We start from the raw sequence: 19578 nt of genomic DNA, 5'->3' as shown, positions 1-19578 counted from the left end.
GAGGATAATGATTGACTAACCCATTCTTCTGTCACAATGTTACATCAAAGTAATGAAGGGGAATTTAACATTCTGAGGGATGAGGCAGATGAACCGCTGAACATAGCACAGGCTGGCTCCCCCTTAGTTACGCGGCAACTGAACAACACAGACCAATTAGTACCATCACTGGAAACAAGAGAGGTCGAGCCCGCTGATCAGCTAAATACCACCAGTGGAGATACATCACGCCCCGACAGAGTGGAAAGTGAGATAGAGGATGGTGGAACACCCCAGGGGCACGAGGGAACAAGAGGGGAGGGAGGCTTAGGTGGGGTACAAGACACTGTTCAAAGATCGGGTCAGGCAAGGAAGATAGAGGGTGGTTTAAACATTATCTCCTGGAATACGGCTGGATTGGCAAGCAAGTTTCATAATCAGGAGTGGAGGGAATATATTACAAAATTCGAGGTAATAGCCCTGCAGGAAACCTGGGTTACCGAAAATAGCACTTTTCATATAGAGGGTTTTAAATGCTTTTTTATTCCAGCCCTAAAATCCAGCTCTGGCAGAGCTATGGGGGGTTTATCTATATATGTGGATTTGAGGGTGCAAGGTAAATGGTCAAATATATTAAGTACATCCCGCAACGTACAGGCCGTAAGGTTCGAGGGGAAGGGACTTGGCCTGATACTATACAATATATATAATCAGGGTGAGGGTAATGAGGAAAATGGCATTTTGGGAGCATTAGACTCGATATTGAGTAAGGATTATCCATATGCAAATGGAGCAATGCATCCATTTCACATAATTATGGGCAATCTAAATACTCATTTATGCCCTTTCTTGCTTCCAATAAGCTCTGACTGGTCACGCTGCCCCTCTAAAAAAGGTCCCCATTTTGCTCATACACCGGAAGGTAGAGTCCTGAGTAAGCTCTTGATTAGTCACGACATGGAACACACAATGGACATGATGGCCATGGAAAGTGATGGCACCCTCCCCCGACTTTTAAAGGGAGAGGGTGTTCGGTTCGTCAATCATTGATTATTTTTTAGTCTCCAGGTCCCTCAAGCGCTGGATCTTAGAGGTTGGAATTGAGTGGAACCCATTTAGTGATCACAATCCTTTAATAATGAAATTGCAGTACCAGGTTTCACCCAGGACATGCACAGTGGGTGGGGGTATAGTGAGGGCGACAGACCAAGGAAGGCGGCTCAAGTGGGCCAAGATTGAGTGCTCAGCATTCTACAGAGCCCTAATTGAGAAAGGGAAACAGCCCATTGAAGAATGTCTTGACATGGCAACTGAGGGACCACAATTATTAAGCGCATTTGGGAGGATTACCAGTATGGTTGATGGGCTTTTAACAACGCGAACCGCAAAAAGAATCCCAAACCAACCAAGATGGTTCGATAGTGATTGTTCACGGGCCCTTAGAGAGCTAAAAAGCAGCCTAAAACAGAAGCCCAGGAATATAGACAGGGTTACTCAGAGCAGAGTAAAATATAAGGCCGAGGTTAAAAGAAGGAAATTAGTTCTTCAGGGGGAAGTGTGGGCCGATCGAAGGGAGGCAGCAGAAAGTAGGGATCTTTCAAAATTCTGGAGCATAATTAATAAACCCTGCTTTCATGATAGCCGCACCCCGGAGGTTGGTGTAAATATCCTCCCGGAGCAGTGGGTCTCACACTTCAAGAGCCTGTATAACCATGGGAAGATGACTGTAATTTTAGCCCCCGAAGAAGTTATCCCGCAGGGACAGTGGGTTGAGTTTACCCTAGCTGAAGTATCCATGGCAATTGAGGGCCTATCAAAAAATAAGGCACCAGGTCCCGATGGGGTGCCACCCGACCTGTTCATTAGTAACGTGGAGTTATGGGCCCCATTAATGACTAGGGTAATAAATGCAGCAATTAGGTTCGGTTTGCCGTGAACCTGGTCGACCGCTACTATCGTTACCATCTTTAAGAAGGGTAACAGGGATAACCCCCAGTGTTACCGGCCCATCTCACTGATTGACGTCTCTGCTAAGATCCTGGGAAGGGTAATCCTTAATAGACTAATTGATTGGACCGAGGATAACAACATCATCTCGGACATCATCTCGGACATTCAATATGGATTTAGATCGGGAAGGTCAACCAGTGATCAGTGTTTGAACCTGTACATGCTAGTCGCCAAGTATACCATGACAAGTAATGAATCCATCCATCTAGGGTTCATGGACTTGGCAGCTGCCTTTGATCATGTAAATAGGGACAAACTGTGGTTAATGATGAGCCAACTTGGGATTGATCAGGGATTGATTACAATTCTTAGGGATTTACATAGAGACACAACAGCTAGGGTACGCTATAACACTGAAGGGGGCCTCACTGAAGCTTTTGTGTGCTCTAGCGGGGTGAGACAGGGGTGCATTCTTGCGCCCTTCTTATTTTCTCTTTATATTAACAACTTAGAGCAGACCCTGATTGCCTTAAACACTGATTGCCCGAGAATTGGCACGCGTCAAATCCCAGTCCTGCTCTATGCAGATGACGCAGTTTTGCTAGCTCGTACCCCGAAAAGTTTACAGATTCTAATTGACGGTTTCGTGAGGTTTATGGGAACTTTAGACCTCTCTGTAAACCTTGGCAAATCATTTGTAATGATGGCTGGCAAGAAATCCCAGTCCAAGTTTACACACAGAATTGGGACTCACTCATTGGAAAGTGTGCAGATCTTCTCCTATCTAGGGATATTGTTCGACGAAAGGTTAAAATTCACATCTCTGATAGAAGAGAGATGCGGAAAACTAATATCTTCAAATGGTGCAGTGACTAGTTATGGGCGTAGGCTAGGAAGATGGTCCCCAGAACAAGTAATGCATCTGTATAGCTCCATCTGTTGTTCTAAAGTTCTGTATGGAGCAGAAGTCTGGGGTTTCGCAGATACAAAACAACTACAGCGGGAGGAAAATAAAATCTTTCGGTCTATACTAAAAATCCCTCAGAGTATCCCAGCTATCATTGCCCGCAGAGAGCTAGGGAGGCCATATATTGAAGACATGGTCAAGTATAGACCCATTTCGGCGTGGCTCAATATTTGGTCAAACCCAGAAGCTAAGATAAGCAGGCTAATATTGAGTGACTGTCTAGGAAGAGAAAAATGGATGAATATACCTTGGTTTAAGTATGTTAAGGCGACCTTGGAGAGTTTGGGTCATTTAGAACTCTTCACTAACACACTAGTAATTAGAGCGCAGGATAAACCCTTGTTAAAAAGCTTGTTCCTGGCCCAAAGAAACGCTAGTAGAGCGTTGGAAGAAGGGACTAAGGGGTCAGTGAACGCACATAGCCTATCAAGACTAATGTGGGAATGGAACCCTATCTTTGCTTAATGTACAATGCACAGGACAGATTTTTAATATCTCGTTTTAGGCTCAATCTTTTATCATATTTATTAGCTGATCCACAAGGCTACACTGTTTTGATTGAGCAGAAGGGTGCCTGCGGCTGCGACAACCTGTCTCCGCAGGACACCCTTCATTTTGTATTTTTTTGTTCTTATTACTCTACTCCAAGGCGAAGTTTTTTAATTAATATTTTGAAAAAGGCCAACCTGACTCAAGCCAAATCAGCGCTAATGTTTTTACAAAGGGCAGCTGACCCCTTGACCTTGTGCTGTATATTGAACTTCATTAAAGTCGCATTGAGATTAAGATTAACTAAAGGACAGGTTTAAACTGTGATTGCCAAGAAGCTATGTATCTATTATGTGACATGTTCTTTTTCCCCTCATCAAATGTTCTTATGATGTTGATTTAATTGTTTTTTTTTAAAATTCTGTATCATGTATATATGCTCTTTTATGGTGTTTTTAACATCCGAATAAAGAACTATTGATTGATTGATTGATTGAATCCTAGAGGCATGTCCATGCAGCGCATTATAGAAATAAAAAAGGGCCACTCCAAGGAGTCAAAAGCTTTCTCTGTGTCTAATAGGATCACCGCTGCAGGGACTTCAGGGTCAATTCTGTGGATTATTTCAAAGAGTGTCCTAAGATTAAGGGAGGTGGACCGATGAGGGACGAAGCCAGATTGGGCCAGGGATATAATAAATTCCATTGGATGTTACCCCCCCCCCCTCCCTCCTTTTAGTTTTATGGGAATATGAATATTTTATTATCTATTGAAATGAATATGAGAATATGATGTTGTACGTATTGTATTAGATATTATAGCTTAGTTATACTTTTTTTTGTATGTCTATGTTTATTGTTCATTAAGAAATTTCAATAAAATATTTTGAACTTATAATAAATTCCATTAATTGGGATAGGCGGTTTGCAATAATTTTAGCTAAGATTTTGTAGTCCAGATTTAGCAGGGACAGAGGTCTATATGACCCACATTGCAAGGGATCTTTACCAGGTTTGGGAAGGAGGATTATGACAGCCTCACGGAGTATAGGGGGAAGTAATTGTTTTTCTAAAGCTTCTGCATATACTTCGATTAGTTGTCGTCTGAGTAAATCTTTATATTCCTTGTAGAAATCCCCAGTGAAGCCATCCAACCCGGGGGCGGAGGAGCCTTGGAGGGTGTCAATGGCCCCTAGTACGTCTGCTACGGAAATGGGAACTGCCAAGACATCTTGCATATGCTTTTCGAGGTAAACAAGAGTGATCTCATCAAGATATTGTTCTTGTGCTTCGTGGATGCTCCCTAACTTAGAAGTGTACAGGGTTGAGAAATAAGCTGTAAATTTGTTATGAATGTCTAGCGTGGAAGTGAGGGGGTGGTGGTCTGCAGTATGAATCTCAGTGATATATATTTTATTGTAAGGCAGACGTAGCATCTGGGCCAGAACCTTACCGGTCGCGTCTGAGACCTAAGGCAGCTGGAGGTAGGTCTCAGACGCGACCGTGGTTGCCTGGCAACCTCCCTGCTACGTCATTCTACCTACGTCAGGTAGGACTGCACTGGCTTGCCTTCATATAGCAGCCGGCCTGTCAGTTGCGGCTTCCTCCAACTACGAAAGGTGGTGCGGCAGCGTTAGTCGAGATCGCTGGACATTAATTACCATTGAACTAAAGTAGGTACTCTCCCAAAGCCTCCCGTCACATCTTTTTACTTAGCCATGAGTCCCTCTTTAATGCGCGTTTGTCCTTACAGATATCCGTACGAAATTTTACTTCGGATTGGATCCGACGCATTTCATTCACCCGACACGGCTTTTCTTTCAGGAAAACGCCTTTTGAGGTGAGCCCCTTCCAAGTGCCTAAGACTCTTGTGTTTATTCCGAGATTGTCATGTTTTGTTCATGTATTTAACCTCCCAAATTGGTTTGCGCTTTTAGGTTTGAATTTTTTCATTGGAGTGAATTTGTTTGATTAATCGTATTTCTCCCTTTGACGCACTCCTTGTAATTTAAATGTTGTCGAGGCGCAACTTCAATGTTTTTATGACAATTAGTGTTAGCGGTATCTTGACATCATTCCGCGCTTAATTTCACTTTCAGAAACCCCATTGGACGAGCCGCTCTATCCTTGAACACCTGAACGCTTGATTGTTAGGCCATCCTAGACCATAGGCTAGGTGAGTTATGGCCTTCCCATTATTAGTTTATCATAACGTTATATTTAGGACCACACATTAAAATAATTACATATCACATTTTTGATACGTACTTTACTTGCTTCTGTAGGTTGCCATCGTTTATTTTAATGTCCTGATGAAGACCCTACATGACGATTTAGTGTCGCTTACACTGGGTTGAAACGTCGACGACAATAGCTAGGACCAGTTCAAGACCTGTTTCTATACATACTCTGATTTATTCGTGAAACGGTGTCATTGTAATTCTCTTCAATACTGGCCCTCTTCTTGTATATTTTGTACATAAAAAGTTTTTTGTATTCAATCTTTGTATATATTATGCACAATTCTGTCACTTATGTCACTTTGTCACCAATTCACAAATTCACTTTATAGTTTATTACTTTGGTAACCTTGCTTTACAAATGATATGGGTGTCTATATAAATGATGCAATTTATATATAAAGAACAGCATTTCACCCTCTAAAGTTGATTTTACCGTGATTTGTACTTTAACATTGTGTGTGTGATTTGTACTGCACAATTTATGTGGTCATTTCTGGATTAATTCTTCAATTATCCTCGATTCATTTGTAGAACAAAGTAATTGTTTTGCTCATACCCGACAGAACCATTGTTTCTTATAATAATCATACCCAGGTTCTGAGGGACACAGGGTCACCCCATTGTTTAGACAATGTCAAATAAATTGGAGCTCTAGCAGTCTGGATTCTTCCAAGTGTTTGTCTCTTTTCGCAGTGCAGTAAACAAAATGGCTGTTTTGATTTCTTTGAGTAGAGTCATGTTCATTTTGGCGATCCCTGCGCACAATAACTGTGGAGTCAGACAACACTTCACCCTGCAGAGTTTCAGGCATAACTAATAAGCTAGTACTACCAGATGGAGAAGAGGAGGAGCTGATAGGTCCCTTCTCTGCTCTTATGGTACCTGACGTCCAGGTTGAGGCGGAGCTACCATGAGGCCATCTTTAAAAATAATGTATGCTTGCTATGTGTTGCCAGGATCACAGAAATGTTCCAGCCACTCAAATGACAACACTCTTTCCAGAACTCTACAGGGAACAGAAAATTAAATGCATTTTACAGGACCCTAATTACAGAAGGCACTCAAAATGTTTGGAGAACACTGTGCCATCAAGGAAGCATAGGGCTCTAAAATGCACAGCACATTGCAACCTTAAATTAAATAGTAGTGTTGTACAGCCCTCAGCTCATAATACCCATACAGGTTAATAGAAATTGCTAGACCAGACCACAATGGAGATACTTGCTCAAGGTCAGTAGAGGTAATACCTCTCAGTTGAGGAATCAGTTGTATATCTCCTTGTCGAGGTCAAATATTTCGACCCACAAAAATATCACACCCACCGAATCACCTACATCGCAGAGTAAGTATCAATTTGTTAGTCTTCTGCTTACCTAGACTTACCATGCATTGTAGTGGTGAGCAGGGGCGGCCCGCACGGCTTGCGGGTGGAGGGGCAGGCGCGCGGGGGGGCTTCGCCGCGGGCTGCTTTAACAATAAATAATAATAAAATAAAACTCACCTTGCCGCCACCGGGTCTCGTGTCTTCTCTCCTACTCACCTGTGTCAGACTCCAGGTTGGAACAGGAAGCAGGCAGCCAGGCTCCCACCCCTAAGCCAATCATAAGGCTCCAATGGAGCGTTGTGATCGGTCTGAGCGCCGTGATACAGCGCTCAGCCAGGGTCTGGAGGGGTGGGCATGTTGTCCATCCAGGCTGTAATGCAGCCTGCATGGAGAACAGGGGAGTGCGCATGACTGTTTTGCCCGGCCCGAGAGGGCCCACCAAACAGTCATTGCGCACAGGAGTGTTCTACCACTCCTCCCCTGCAGCTCTGCCACGTCACCTCATGCACTGCCACAGCAGGATGAAAAAATAAAATGATAAGAACATTACGTTATTATCATTTTATTTTTTCCTTTCTTTGCTGCTCCTGGCAGTGGGGCGACGCTCCTCCGCCTTAGTGGTGGTGAGGATGATGTATTGAATGCAATATTTTTGTCATATGATATATTGCATGTCATATAGTGACTCTATACTAAGGAGTTGTGGGGAACAATTTTAACACTTAAGAGTGATGTAAATTGTGATCATATGTTTTACTCTTATAAAGAGGTTAAAGATTGTGGTTACAAGTGGACAGCTATTTCATCAGGATCACAAGATAGTCACATTGCGGACAACTCAATTTCAAAGCATCCACACTCTTCTGGACACTTCGGCCAATCAGGTGGTCGAGGTTTATAACCCCTTCGCCGCGGCACGAATTTTGCCGCGGTGCTGGGGGGGTTTGGGGCAGCGCGGCGCCGCCATGCTCGTGACGGAACCACTCCGTCATGAGCCACGGGCGCGCTGTGCTCATGACGGAGTGGTTCCGTCACGACTCCGCCCTCTCGCGCTAATCACCCGCACAGGCGGGGAATCAGCGCCGCGTGGGTGGAGCGGCCGCCAATGGCCGCAGCATGACGGAACCACTCCGTCATGAGCACACGGCGCCCGTGGCTCATGACGGAGTGGTTCCGTCATGAGAAGGGAAGGGGTTAATGAGTTTCTAGGGGTTTTTAAAGTTTTCTAAGTTAGGTGGAAGAGATTTTGTTTCAACTGCATCAATGACTACTTGATATACGCACCCGCATCACATCCCAGGATAAAGTCACAGGGACACGGTTTAAGTTCCTCATCAAATCAGTATCGATCCCCTTTTGAGAAGTTACATTATTTTATGAAATAGTTTCATAATAGTATTATCTACTGAAGATTCTATTACTTCTCTTTCTTTGCAACAACGCCCTCTTCCTTAGGAATGGCAGAGTCCTCTGTCAACGATAAATGAACAGGATTAAAGGGTGTTGTAGATAAGTGAAGAGCATGAATGACAGTAGAGTGGAAAATCATTGTATAGAAAAAGGAATATTTGAAGGTCTCACACCTATATTTTCAGCGGTTTTTACAGGGATTACTAATGATTCTGTTATAGATAGCAGGCACAAGAGATTTTTTCTCTAGAGTAGCATATGCCAAGCAAATATCCCTAGAAAAGGGTCCTGGTAGGACTTAAGTCTTACCTTAGCATTTATCTCTGCTGTCTCTTTTCACCTTGTCTCTTAAAGGTCAGAGGTTATATCAACAATAGTTGTGCAGACGCAGTGCAGATCTCCTCACCTTTTTCTTAGATATTGAATTGTATATATAGAGCAGATGGATTTACCTCGAAAATGCATTAACTCAAACAAATTAAGCGTATCCACTTTAAACTATGCAGTGTCCCAAAAGCAAGCACACAGCTATCCTGAGACAAAGCACATGTTTGGGATATAACCCCCAAACCTGCAAAGTAATTACCTACATAATCTTTTTAGGGGTGGCTTAGATACAACTTTAGGTGCCTTACCAACTTCAAGTAATCAAAACAATGAATAAATAAAATGTATATGTATACATTAAATCACACAAGATGATGGACACAATGTTGCACATTGACAAAACATTCACCCCCAGTCACAGATCTGGGTTTAATCCATCGTTATTTTGCTCACCACGCCACCCCAGTTCAGACATGGCCATATGCAAATCAGTCTTGACCCTGTGCCCCATGGGAACAGTCCAGCCCGAACTGCCAAGCCATGTCTTCCCTGGACCGGAATCAAGCATCCTAGGACCGTTTTCGGGGTTTCACCCCTCTTCAGCCAGGATAGCTTGACTCCAGTGGCGCAGTGAGCACGGGACCAGCGTCTGGGCATACCCTTCCCACATAGGGCAAACAGCAAAACACACAAGATGATGGACGGAATGTTGCACATTGGCAAAACATTCACCCCCAGTCACAGATCTGGGTTTAATCCATCGTTATTTTGCTCACCACCCAGTATGTATACATTAAGACACACATAGAGGAGCATTTGGTCAGCTTCCTTTATCCATTTGTCTATTCATTTGTTATTTCCCGTTCACAGAATAATGGTTTGTTCCACTTTACCCACTCTTGCATTACAGATGACAGTGTTTTTCTGATCGCATGTGCACATCCACATAAAAAGATGTGCACTTCAGAACCAGAGATGGTGGGACAGTACTTTACTTTGCCAATGCTTTTTTTTCTAATCTTTATATTGGTGGTCCTCCTTGTATATTTGCACTGTGCCTTCAGTAGATAAAGTCTCATATATAACCCTTTCTTTGCTCCAATAAGAATATATTTTCCAATGATGTACATTGGAGGTGAAGAAGGATTCAATACATGTTCTAAGTACATCTGTGTGGTAGGAAGCACACAAACTATTCTATTCAAATGAGTAATGCAATGGTAATTTATTTTCATTTAACATTTAATTTAAAAAAAAAATGGATTTACATTTATTCTACAAGCATATGGTTGCCAAGTTTTAGTTGGCAGCATGTTTTTTGTCTTCTTTGTATTTTGTGGCATATGCCTGCAATAAAAAAGAAAAAAATAACAAATGCGTCAGGTTGCATGTCATACCTAAGGCCAATGCTTATTTTCTTAGGTTTTTGGGTAAGTGATTTGTACAGGCTAAAACATTCTTGAAGATACCCAAAACTTTAAGATAACAGGCAGTGAGATAAGGAGTACACCGGGAACAAAAGAGAACAAATTGTCTACGTAAGCAGATATGGACAAGTGGTGCAAGGAAGCACAAACACAAGAATTTCTTGCAGGGAGGGTTGGTTCCAAAACCGATCAGAGATGCCGTGCAGCATGGCTAAAGATCATTTGCAAAACCATTAGGGTCCAAAGTTCAGAACCTATATGCCTTGCCAATGCTTGTTTTTCTACCTCTCTGGTGTCCTCTTGGCCATCACTCTTGACCCCTCCCCTTCTCCTATTCTCCCACTCACCTCCTTCCAACGCACTTTTTTCACCACTTCCTCTGTCCTCCTTACTTGCTCAGCCCATGCCTCCTGCTTTTCCTATCTCCACACTCTCCTCCACTGTCCTCCCTCCATAATCTCCTTCTCTACCACAATCCTCCCTCTTCCTCACTCTCCCCTCTTCCTTCCTAGCCCGTCCATCTCTCTATTTGTGCCTCCATCCTTTCCCAGCGGTGGCTCCTCTGCTGTGGTTGACGAGAGTTGCACCCCTTGCCACCACCCTCAAAAGCGTGAAAAATAAAATGTTAATAAAACGGGTTTAAAACCTGTTTTATTATTGTTTTATTTTTCTTCTACGTGACTGTGTACAAAGTACTGGGAGCAGGGCTAGGGGGGCAACAGTACTGGAGAGGAAGTGGCGGGCACTGTCATCAATGCGCATGACGGTTTGGCCGGCCGTCTCAGTCCAGCCAAACCATCATGCGCACCGAAGCTCCCTCCAACCTGAGCTGCGTTGCTGGATTGGACAAAGCAGACACAGGCTTCCAGTCGGTCTGGGAGCACAAATTCACGGTGCTCAAGCCAATCATGAGAGCAGCGTCAGGATTGGCCGCAGGGCAGTCTTGGAGCCTGTGTGTGCCTGCAGTGCAGAGGAGCAGAAGAGCGCGATGCTGAAGGGCAGCAGGTGAGTTCTTTTTAAGTCTTTTTATTTTTCTCCGAGTTCCTATCCACCCCCCGACCCATCCACCGCGCCCAGGACACAAGTCCTAAACAAGCATTGGCATAGCCAATAGGTCTTGCATTAATTAAGTTTGAGCTATTGGCATTGCTAAATATTGCCACACCAATTGCAACCAAAGTCTATAAATTGTAGGTCCAAAAAATGTGTATTTATTTTTGTAGCAATGGTGGTATGCTGCGCTTTAGATGAATATGTTTAAAAGTAAAGTGCGCCATACTGCGATTGATTCAATAGTTAATTGTGGATGTGTTAACAATTGATGTGTGCACTGATGGCTGGTGGTGTGTGTGCCGATAGAAACTGTGCACTGATGGCTGGTGGTGTGTGTGCCTGGGGGAAGTGTGCATTGCCGGCTGGTGGTGTGTGTGCCTGGTGGAAGCGTGCACTGAGGGCTGGTGGTGTGTGTGCCTTGTGAAAGCGTGCACTGATGGCTGGTGGTGTGTGCCTGGCGAAAGCGTGCACTAACGACTGGTGGTGTGTGTGTGCCTGGTGAAAGCGTGCACTGACGTCTGGTGGTGTGTGCCTGGTGGAAGCGTGCACTGACGGCTGGTGGTGTTTGTGCCCGGTGAAAGCGTGCACTGACGACTGATGGTGTCTGTGCCTGGTGAAAGTGTGCACTGACGGTGTGGTTGTGTGTGTGGTTGTGTGTGTGGTTTTGTATGTGTGGTTGTGGTTGTGTGTGTGGTTGTATGTGTGGTTGTGTGTGTGTGGTTGTGTGTGTGGTTGTGGTGTGTGTGTGGTTGGTGTGTGTGCGTGTGGTTGGTGTGTGTGTGGTTGTGTGTGTGTGTTGTGGTTGTGTGTGTTGTGTGTGTTGTGGTTGTGTGTGTGGGCTTGTGTGTGTGCTTGTGGTTGTTTTTGTGTGGTTGTGTGTGTGGTTGTGTGTGGTAGTGGTTGTGTGTGTGGTTGTGTCACAGGGCAGCGAAGGGGACAGAAGGAGAAAAAGGAACAGAATCACGGGGGCAGCGAAGGGGACAGGAGAAAAAAAGTCACAGAATCACGAAGGCAGCGAAGGGGACAGGAGAAAAAAGGCACAGAATCACGGTGGCAGCGAGGAGGACAGAATGAGAACAAGGGCACTGTTCTTCGTGGGGAGGGATCTGCCAATGACGCACATGAAGTAAAACACGGCTGTTCCTTAACAACGTGGTTCTCTGTTTCTGAACGGTTATTATTTTGTACCCATGTGGGGTCCACAACATGAAATTCTCAGTTCCTCTAAATCATTCTGTTCCTATCAATGGTAGAAATTAGACGAAAGGCGGGTTACCGTAGTACCGCAAATGGACGCAGCAAAGGTCGCAGATGTATCACAGGTTCAGAAAGGTAGTGCTTTGTAAATGTAATATCTATTTTCCGTTCGGGGAAGGCTCATGGGGGGGGGGCGGAGGAGGGGGGTGTTGGGAGATATTGGGGGCGAGGCTTGTGTATCGGTCGAGAGAGAGAGAGACAGCCAAAGGATAGGGGAAGGTTTGTGTGTGTGTTAATTTTTTGGTATGTGTGGCTGGAAGACGCAGCAGAACATATGCTTCTTCCGCTAGGGCTGTTCGTCCATGTTATCTCTGTTTTGTCACACCAACCTTACCCCATTGAGACTCTACTTACTCCACTTGCTGGACCATGCCATCTTCATAACTAGGTAGGTTTAAGAAGGGGCCAAAAGCAATGTAGGGCAATGCACCCGATCCCCTTACTCCTTACACACTGACGATCCCTCATCGCGATCACTCTCAAAGCGAAAGTGATCGCGCTCGCGATGACGCATGCTTGGGATGCGCGTGCAGCAGCGGGGGGAGTGGTATGGTGCAGGAGAAAGCTGGCGCAGGAGATGGCTGGGCGAGAAGGTAGGGGGGAATGCGGGGAGCAGCTGTGCACGTGAACGTCATTGCGCGCTGTAGCTTGTTGCCAGCACAAAAAGGTGGGTAGCACTTTCGAAACCCACCTACTAAATGTCTCGCCAGACCAGCACATGCGCTGGGTCAGGTGAGACCTAAAAAAGAAGTAGGGGGCCTAACCTAATTAATCAGTATGCAAGTGGCATCACGGAACGTGAAATCACGTCGGGTGAGGCGTGTGACATACATTACAGCGCGTGACATCACAGGAAATGGCGTCAGATCTTAAGCCCTCACATATATGTTTAGCAGGTCTATCATGAGTACATTTGAGCACATTTCGAGTATACTTGCAAACCCTCCTGGTTTAGGCAGAAGATTCACACTTTTGTAAGCTTCACATAAACCAATGTTGCCTTTTGTCAGCGTAAACCTTCCTCTACTCATGGTGCTTTAAGAGAAAAAATTGTGATATTTAAATTATTACAACGCCTCCTCAGGTGTAGTAAGCGCTATATAAATGCTTTTTTATTTTGTGCAAATACTGGGAAAGATCAACACATTTGATGTTCTTACAGAGCATGTATATCTCCTAAACAGAGCCTGAACAAAGGGAAAAGCTACCTCTCTTAAGTATGTGTGAAGTGCTAACAATGTGTGAGCCTTTATTTCCCCTCTGCTGCATGTGCTTCTAGCTGTGAGTCTCCTGACTGCTGCCAGTCAGGAGACTCAACAAAAGGATGCATGATGACCCCTCAAATTCGGCCTTTGTTATGGGCCCCGCAGGAGTCAGAAATAAGAGAGCCCCGTCCCGTCCCCGTGCAGGTGCTGCTGAAAGTGTCCTGGTGTTTGGCAATTACACCGGGACAAATTCAACATCTTTTTCAGTGGGGCCCAACTTCTTGGCAGGGTGGACGGCGTCTCTCTGTGAAAAAAGTGGGTGGACGCTGTCCACCCGCGTGTATCGCCGACTCATGCCCTGACCGCACCCGCCTCTTTTCCCTGACACGAGCCGCTCCTGTCCCTTCCTCTGACTCATTTGCCTTGACCACCCTCTCTTTTTCCACTATTTCTTAATTTCCTTCTCTAGTTCTGAGGGCTCTTCGGTCTGTTTACCGTTGTCCCTCTGTTTTAATGTGATCGGATACCTTGCTCTCTTTGTTGTTTCACTGTGAAGCGCAGTGACACCTCAGAGATAGCGCGGCTCTATAGAAAAATGCAAAGAAGATAAATATGTTTATTTGTGCTGGATTGGGCAGGTGAAATTGAGTCGAAATGGTCTTTAAACAGCTGCCCTTTTGAACAGGTGGGAAGTCTGGGAGACGTGTCTGTAACAGGAAAAATCCAAGTGAAACCATGAAGACCATGAAAATAGACTAGAGTACATCTCCAAAACTTCCCAAAGTGCATCACCTTCTACAACAGACGACCACTATGCTTTACAGAACACTATGGGCCCTACCATGCATAACGTTAACTATGCAGCCACATTTTGATGCATGTCTGAGGAGTGGCACTTCTTTTTTTTCCTGCAAGTGATGATTTAAATCAAGTGATTAAATTATTGCCTCTTGATTTCTTATAAGACACACAAAAAGGTAGAGTGTTTTGTTGCAGATATTAAAAAACCTGCCAGTTACTTCTAAGTCTCTTTCCGTCTATCCATCTCACTCGAATTTTCTTTCCTAAACACACTCTATTTTTCTCCCTTTTGCTCTGTCTCTTTATCATTTTCTCTCATTTTATTTTTCTCTCATACACATTGTTATCCTTTTATTCTTTCTTTTCCTTTCTCCAGCTCTCACTCCATTTTCTGGCACACATTCTTTTTTCCATTTCTTTTATTCAATTTCTGCGTCTGCCTTTCTGTCTCTTTTTCTCTCGGTTCTTCTCTCTTGCTCTCACTCGATTTTCCCTCTCACACACTTTCTATCGGTCTCTTTTAGTCTTTCAACCGAAGATTTTTCTCTCACACAGTTTTCCTTTCACTTCCGCATTACCCCGTCTCCTCTCTCATTCTCTCTCATTTTCTCTCTATATCTCTCTCTCTTCCTCTCACTATCTTCTCCCTTCCCTCCCTGACTCCCCTCTTTCCTTTTAAACTCTGGGTTCCCTGCTGCTGGACGCAGCCGATGAGTTCGGTTTTTCCGTCAGTTACAGCCCACTTGACGGGCGCTGCAGCGTGAGACAGTCTATGTAGCTATGAACACAGCACTGGTCGCTGTGCCAAGGTAAACAGGCTGGTACTGAAGAGAGTGAAACCTGACAAAGCCTCTCGTCATCCATCCGCCCATTCCTCCGCCTCCCCGCCCCCCACCGGCCTGTGTTGGCAGCGCCCTGAGGTGAGATTAGCGGTGTTACCCGGCAGGCTGGTTTTGTTAAATTATCGCGATATCATATAATTAGCCCTGGAATGGGGAAGAACGCGTTCACCTCTCAGGCTGTTACGAAATGTCTATAGAACTAATTAACGCACAGGTGTCCCGTTCCTCTGTCCCCTCCAGTCACCGTGTTTTATTTTTTTTAAAGTTGTTTTTGCGGTCTGGGGAACGTGCACGGTTAAAAAAAGCTTTGAGCATTACCTGGCGCGCTGGAATGTGGAGCTGCAAGATTTTGGCTATGCTTGTGCGGTTTAGGAAGATTAATGCATATCAGAATTTTGCACGTGCTCAGCGCGCTACAATCACAATTATTGAACATATTCCATGGAAACGTGCAAGTGGGCTCACAGGAACCATCTCTTCTGGTTCTGTACCTCTTTACAATAGTATCTGGCACTGGGTTACCAGCAGATAGATGTCCCCATTTCATGCTAATTTTATGCATCGACCACATGTAACTGTGGGAGAGATTGCTCCTGTGCTATAGAACCGATGAATGCAAAACTTTCAAACACCCTGACTGATGGTGATGTAATATTGTTGTACTGCAGGTACAGCACACCTTCATTACCTCCTCAACCGTCTTCCTTGTCCCAGTCCTTACTGGGTCAGATGAAAATCTACGTGCCAGCAATCATTCTACCAAGTTAAAATATTCAAAAAAGGACTATCAAGATGGCCGACTTCTTTCTGTTAATAGCATAAACAGAGGAAGTCGCCGCCCCCACTACTTCCTGATAGTTCATTTCTTATGCATGACAGTGGCACTTCTGATTGGCTGCGGCACATTCTTCCTGCTGGCTTCTCAACTTTATCCAGCAAAAAAATGTACACTAATCCAGGCACCTAAGTATTGCCAACATTCAATCTAAAAATATATACACTTCACCATGGCCTTACACTCCAGCCTTCTCAACTTTGAACGAGGTGAACGTCTAGTAGCAACTTGCACATGCTTCTGAAACATCCAGCACTACCCCCTGCCCCAAATCCACCACAGCTTGTCAGAGAACCCCTACAGAGTTTCTCAGGAACATGAATATGGAATTTATCCATCATGGACGTCCCAACAATCCCCACAAAAAGCTTGTCTGTGCCGCATCCTTTCCAATCAACAAAGTAATTTAAAAACTCCCTTCCTAATTTGGAATACAAAATACCTCAGATCATAAAATGAGGATGTCTGTCTCTCTCCACCCGTTCCGGACATGAAGCTTCAGCTTCCCTACTTCTAGCAGGTCTCACAAATGATAAATAGGACAACTAATGACCCGTTAGTGTCTCAAGGTACTGGGGGGGGGGGGGGGGGGGTTTCAGCAGTTTAGTCAAAGATCCAGGTCTTAAGGTCCTTCCTGAATTGAGGCAGTGGCGGTGATTGCTTAACCCCTTCGGTGCTCACGACGGCTGGGAGCCGTCATGGCACACAGTGGGCATGTGCTCGTGACGGCTCTCAGCCGTCGTGACACCCACCCACGGGGACACCGATCTTTGTTCCTGCACCGAGGAAGGCAGGGGAAGGGCTTCCCCTGCCTCCCCCCGCCCCCCACTCCACGTCATCAATGACATCAGCGCGCGAGGCGCGCTGACGTCATTGGAGGTTTCCCTTAGTTTCCCAACGCGCTGGAAGCCATTTGCTTCCAGCGCGTTGGGAAAGTAAGAGGTGAGTTTTGCCTCGTGGAGGGTGGGGGGTGTATTTTCAAAGGTATCAGAGGAAAGGAAAGGGTTTTCCTTTCCTCCGATGTCTTTTGAAAAAGCATTCCTGCTGCACGATCGCGCCATGGGCGCGATCGTGCAGCAGGAATGCATTTGTTTTGATATTGTTTGCCCAAATTTGTGTCGGGGAGCGGCCCCTTGGGCAAGGGTCGCTCCCCTTGGGGGTAATATTTTGAATTTGGGTCTGCCCCCTTGGGAGAGGGGGGCAGATCCTCGTGATAAAAAATAAAAAAAAGGTGTGTGTGGCCCCATTGGGCCTTCTTCTATTTAAAAAAAAAAAAATGCCCAATCTGTTTTGGGGAGTGGCCCCTTGGGCAAGAGTCGCTCCCCTTGGGGGGAACATTTTAAAGTTGGTTCTGCCCCCCTTGGGGCGAGGCATATCCGTGTTTAGTTACAAAAAAAAGGTGTGTGTGGCCCCACTGGGCCTGTATGTTTATATTTTATTTTTTTATATGCCCAATCTGTTTTGGGGAGCGGCCCCTTGGGCAAGGGTCGCTCCCCTTTGGGGGGAAAATTGTGTAGCTGGGTCTGTCCCCCTTGGGTGGGCGCAGATCCGTGTAATTTAAAAAAAATAACGGTGTTCCCTATCTGTTTTAGGTCGCTCTCCTTGGGGGAGCAATATGTTTTTGGGGAGTGGCCCCTTCGGCAAGGGTCGCTCCCCCCTGGGGTGCATTTATTTTGGCTGTTTCTGACCCCTTGGAAGGGCAGATTAAACAATTAATTTTATTGTATGCCCACTAGGCCACCAGGGATTGTTATTTTGTTGTTGGGAGTGGCCCCTTGGGCAAGGGTCGCTCCCCTTTTTGGGGTATTTATTGTGGTTGTTTCTGCCCCTTTGGGGGCCAATCGGCCATATGTTTTCAGGCCCATCTGTCCCCTAGGCGGGCAGAAGCCAGTAGACACCAGGGCTGTTTAAATGTTGGTGTTGGGGAATGACCCCTTGGGCAAGGGTTGCTCCCCCTTTGAGGGTGAATTTTTGGGCTGTTTCTGCTACCTGTGGGGGCAGATCGGCCTTATGCTTTTCGGCCCACCTACCCCTTTTGCTTGGCTGGTGGTTAGTTTGTGTACTAGTGCATTATTTGTATATGTGATTGTAATGTTTTATTTCTCCTTTTTATTCTAGTGTAAAGCTTTTGATTCCTGTTTGCGGTTTCGGCAGTGGTTGTTCTGCAGTTTTGCGTAGTTGACTTTTTTTGGTAAGAAAAACATTTTTTGTTGTATTTACTCCAAATGAGTATTATTGTCATGCATGAATGAATTTTTTTGTAAGTGGTTTCGTAATGGCAGCATATTTTGTTAGTGTTTTGAGCTTGTAATTCTTTGCGTTGTGTTTTGCATTGTCTTATGTGTAATTTTCTTTTCTTTTTCTTTTTAGTGGGATATTGTTGATCCTTACTGTGTCTGTGCAGAGTATGTGGTGGTGAGTCTAGCTGCTTCTCGCAAGTGAGTGGTATCGTTTTGGAGTATATAGGTCTTTCTGATAGACGCATTTTGTCTATTACTTATTTTTCAAAGTGTTTGTTGTTGTTGACTTGTTTGACAAGTTACCTTTATTAGTAAGGATTATGGCTAGCCGTAGAATGACTGCTCAGAAGGTTGTTGGTATGCTGCTTGAATCTTCCTCTGAGCAGGATTATGAGACTGACAGTGCGTCTGAGGGAGAGGAGGGAGGGGAAGATTAAGGCAGTGAGTTTTCTCTCCACATGGAATCATCGGATGATGAAGATACTCTCAGTGCGCATGAAGGTACTCTCAGTGCGGATGGAAGTGCCTGTTTTAGAGGGGGACACTGATGTGCCAATGGTGCAGCAAGAGACATCGGTATTGCAGCCTGAGGCTGCAAGGCTTCCTACTGGAAGTGCTGGACTCTGGGTTGATCCTAACATGGTGCAGCCGGCGTTGCCTGCCTTTAGTATGGATGCAGGTTGTAGAGTGGATTGCACATTTTTTTTGCTTATACAGTTCTTTCAGTTGTTTATGGATGATGTATTTTTAGCTGAGATTGCTGAGCAGACTAATTTGTATGCTGAACAGTTTATGAGGGACCACAGTGCCACACTTAAGCCCCACTCTAGAGCTACCCGGTGGCCTCCTACAAATCTGGATGAGATGAAGAAGTTTTGGGGTTTGACTTTTTTGATGGGCTTGATAAGGAAGCCGTCCATGGCTTCATATTGGTCTACCAGTACCTTGATGGCAACGGACATATTTCCTGCATTTATGACCCGTGATCGGTATTTACTTTTGCTTCGGATGCTGCATTTTGTTGAAAATACTTTGGCGTTGGCACAAGATCACCCTGACTGTGACCGTCTTTTTAAGATTCGGCCTGTTCTTGATCACTTTGTAGATCGATTTTCAGAGATCTATACTCCAGGGAAAGAAATATCTATTGATGAGTATTTAGTTCTGTTTAAGGGCCATTTGGTTTTTAGGCAGTACATCCCTAGCAAGAGGGCACGTTATGGAATTAAG

The 19578-nt window shown here is 45.0% G+C and overlaps 1 long non-coding RNA gene across 1 annotated transcript; it reads left to right on the top strand.

The window, feature by feature from the left end:
- The first annotated feature begins 4536 nt into the window (after positions 1-4536).
- Positions 4537-5926, top strand: LOC146797877 (uncharacterized). Its single transcript, XR_014969068.1, has 4 exons — positions 4537-4634; positions 5138-5224; positions 5484-5560; positions 5670-5926. It is a non-coding gene; the product is annotated as an uncharacterized LOC146797877 (long non-coding RNA).
- The last annotated feature ends 13652 nt before the right edge of the window (positions 5927-19578 follow it).

Source organism: Triturus cristatus, chromosome 9, assembly GCF_964204655.1.
Source record: "Triturus cristatus chromosome 9, aTriCri1.1, whole genome shotgun sequence".
In the NCBI taxonomy this organism is placed as follows: Eukaryota; Metazoa; Chordata; class Amphibia; order Caudata; family Salamandridae; genus Triturus; species Triturus cristatus.
This window is presented reverse-complemented; position numbering and strand designations above follow the sequence as displayed.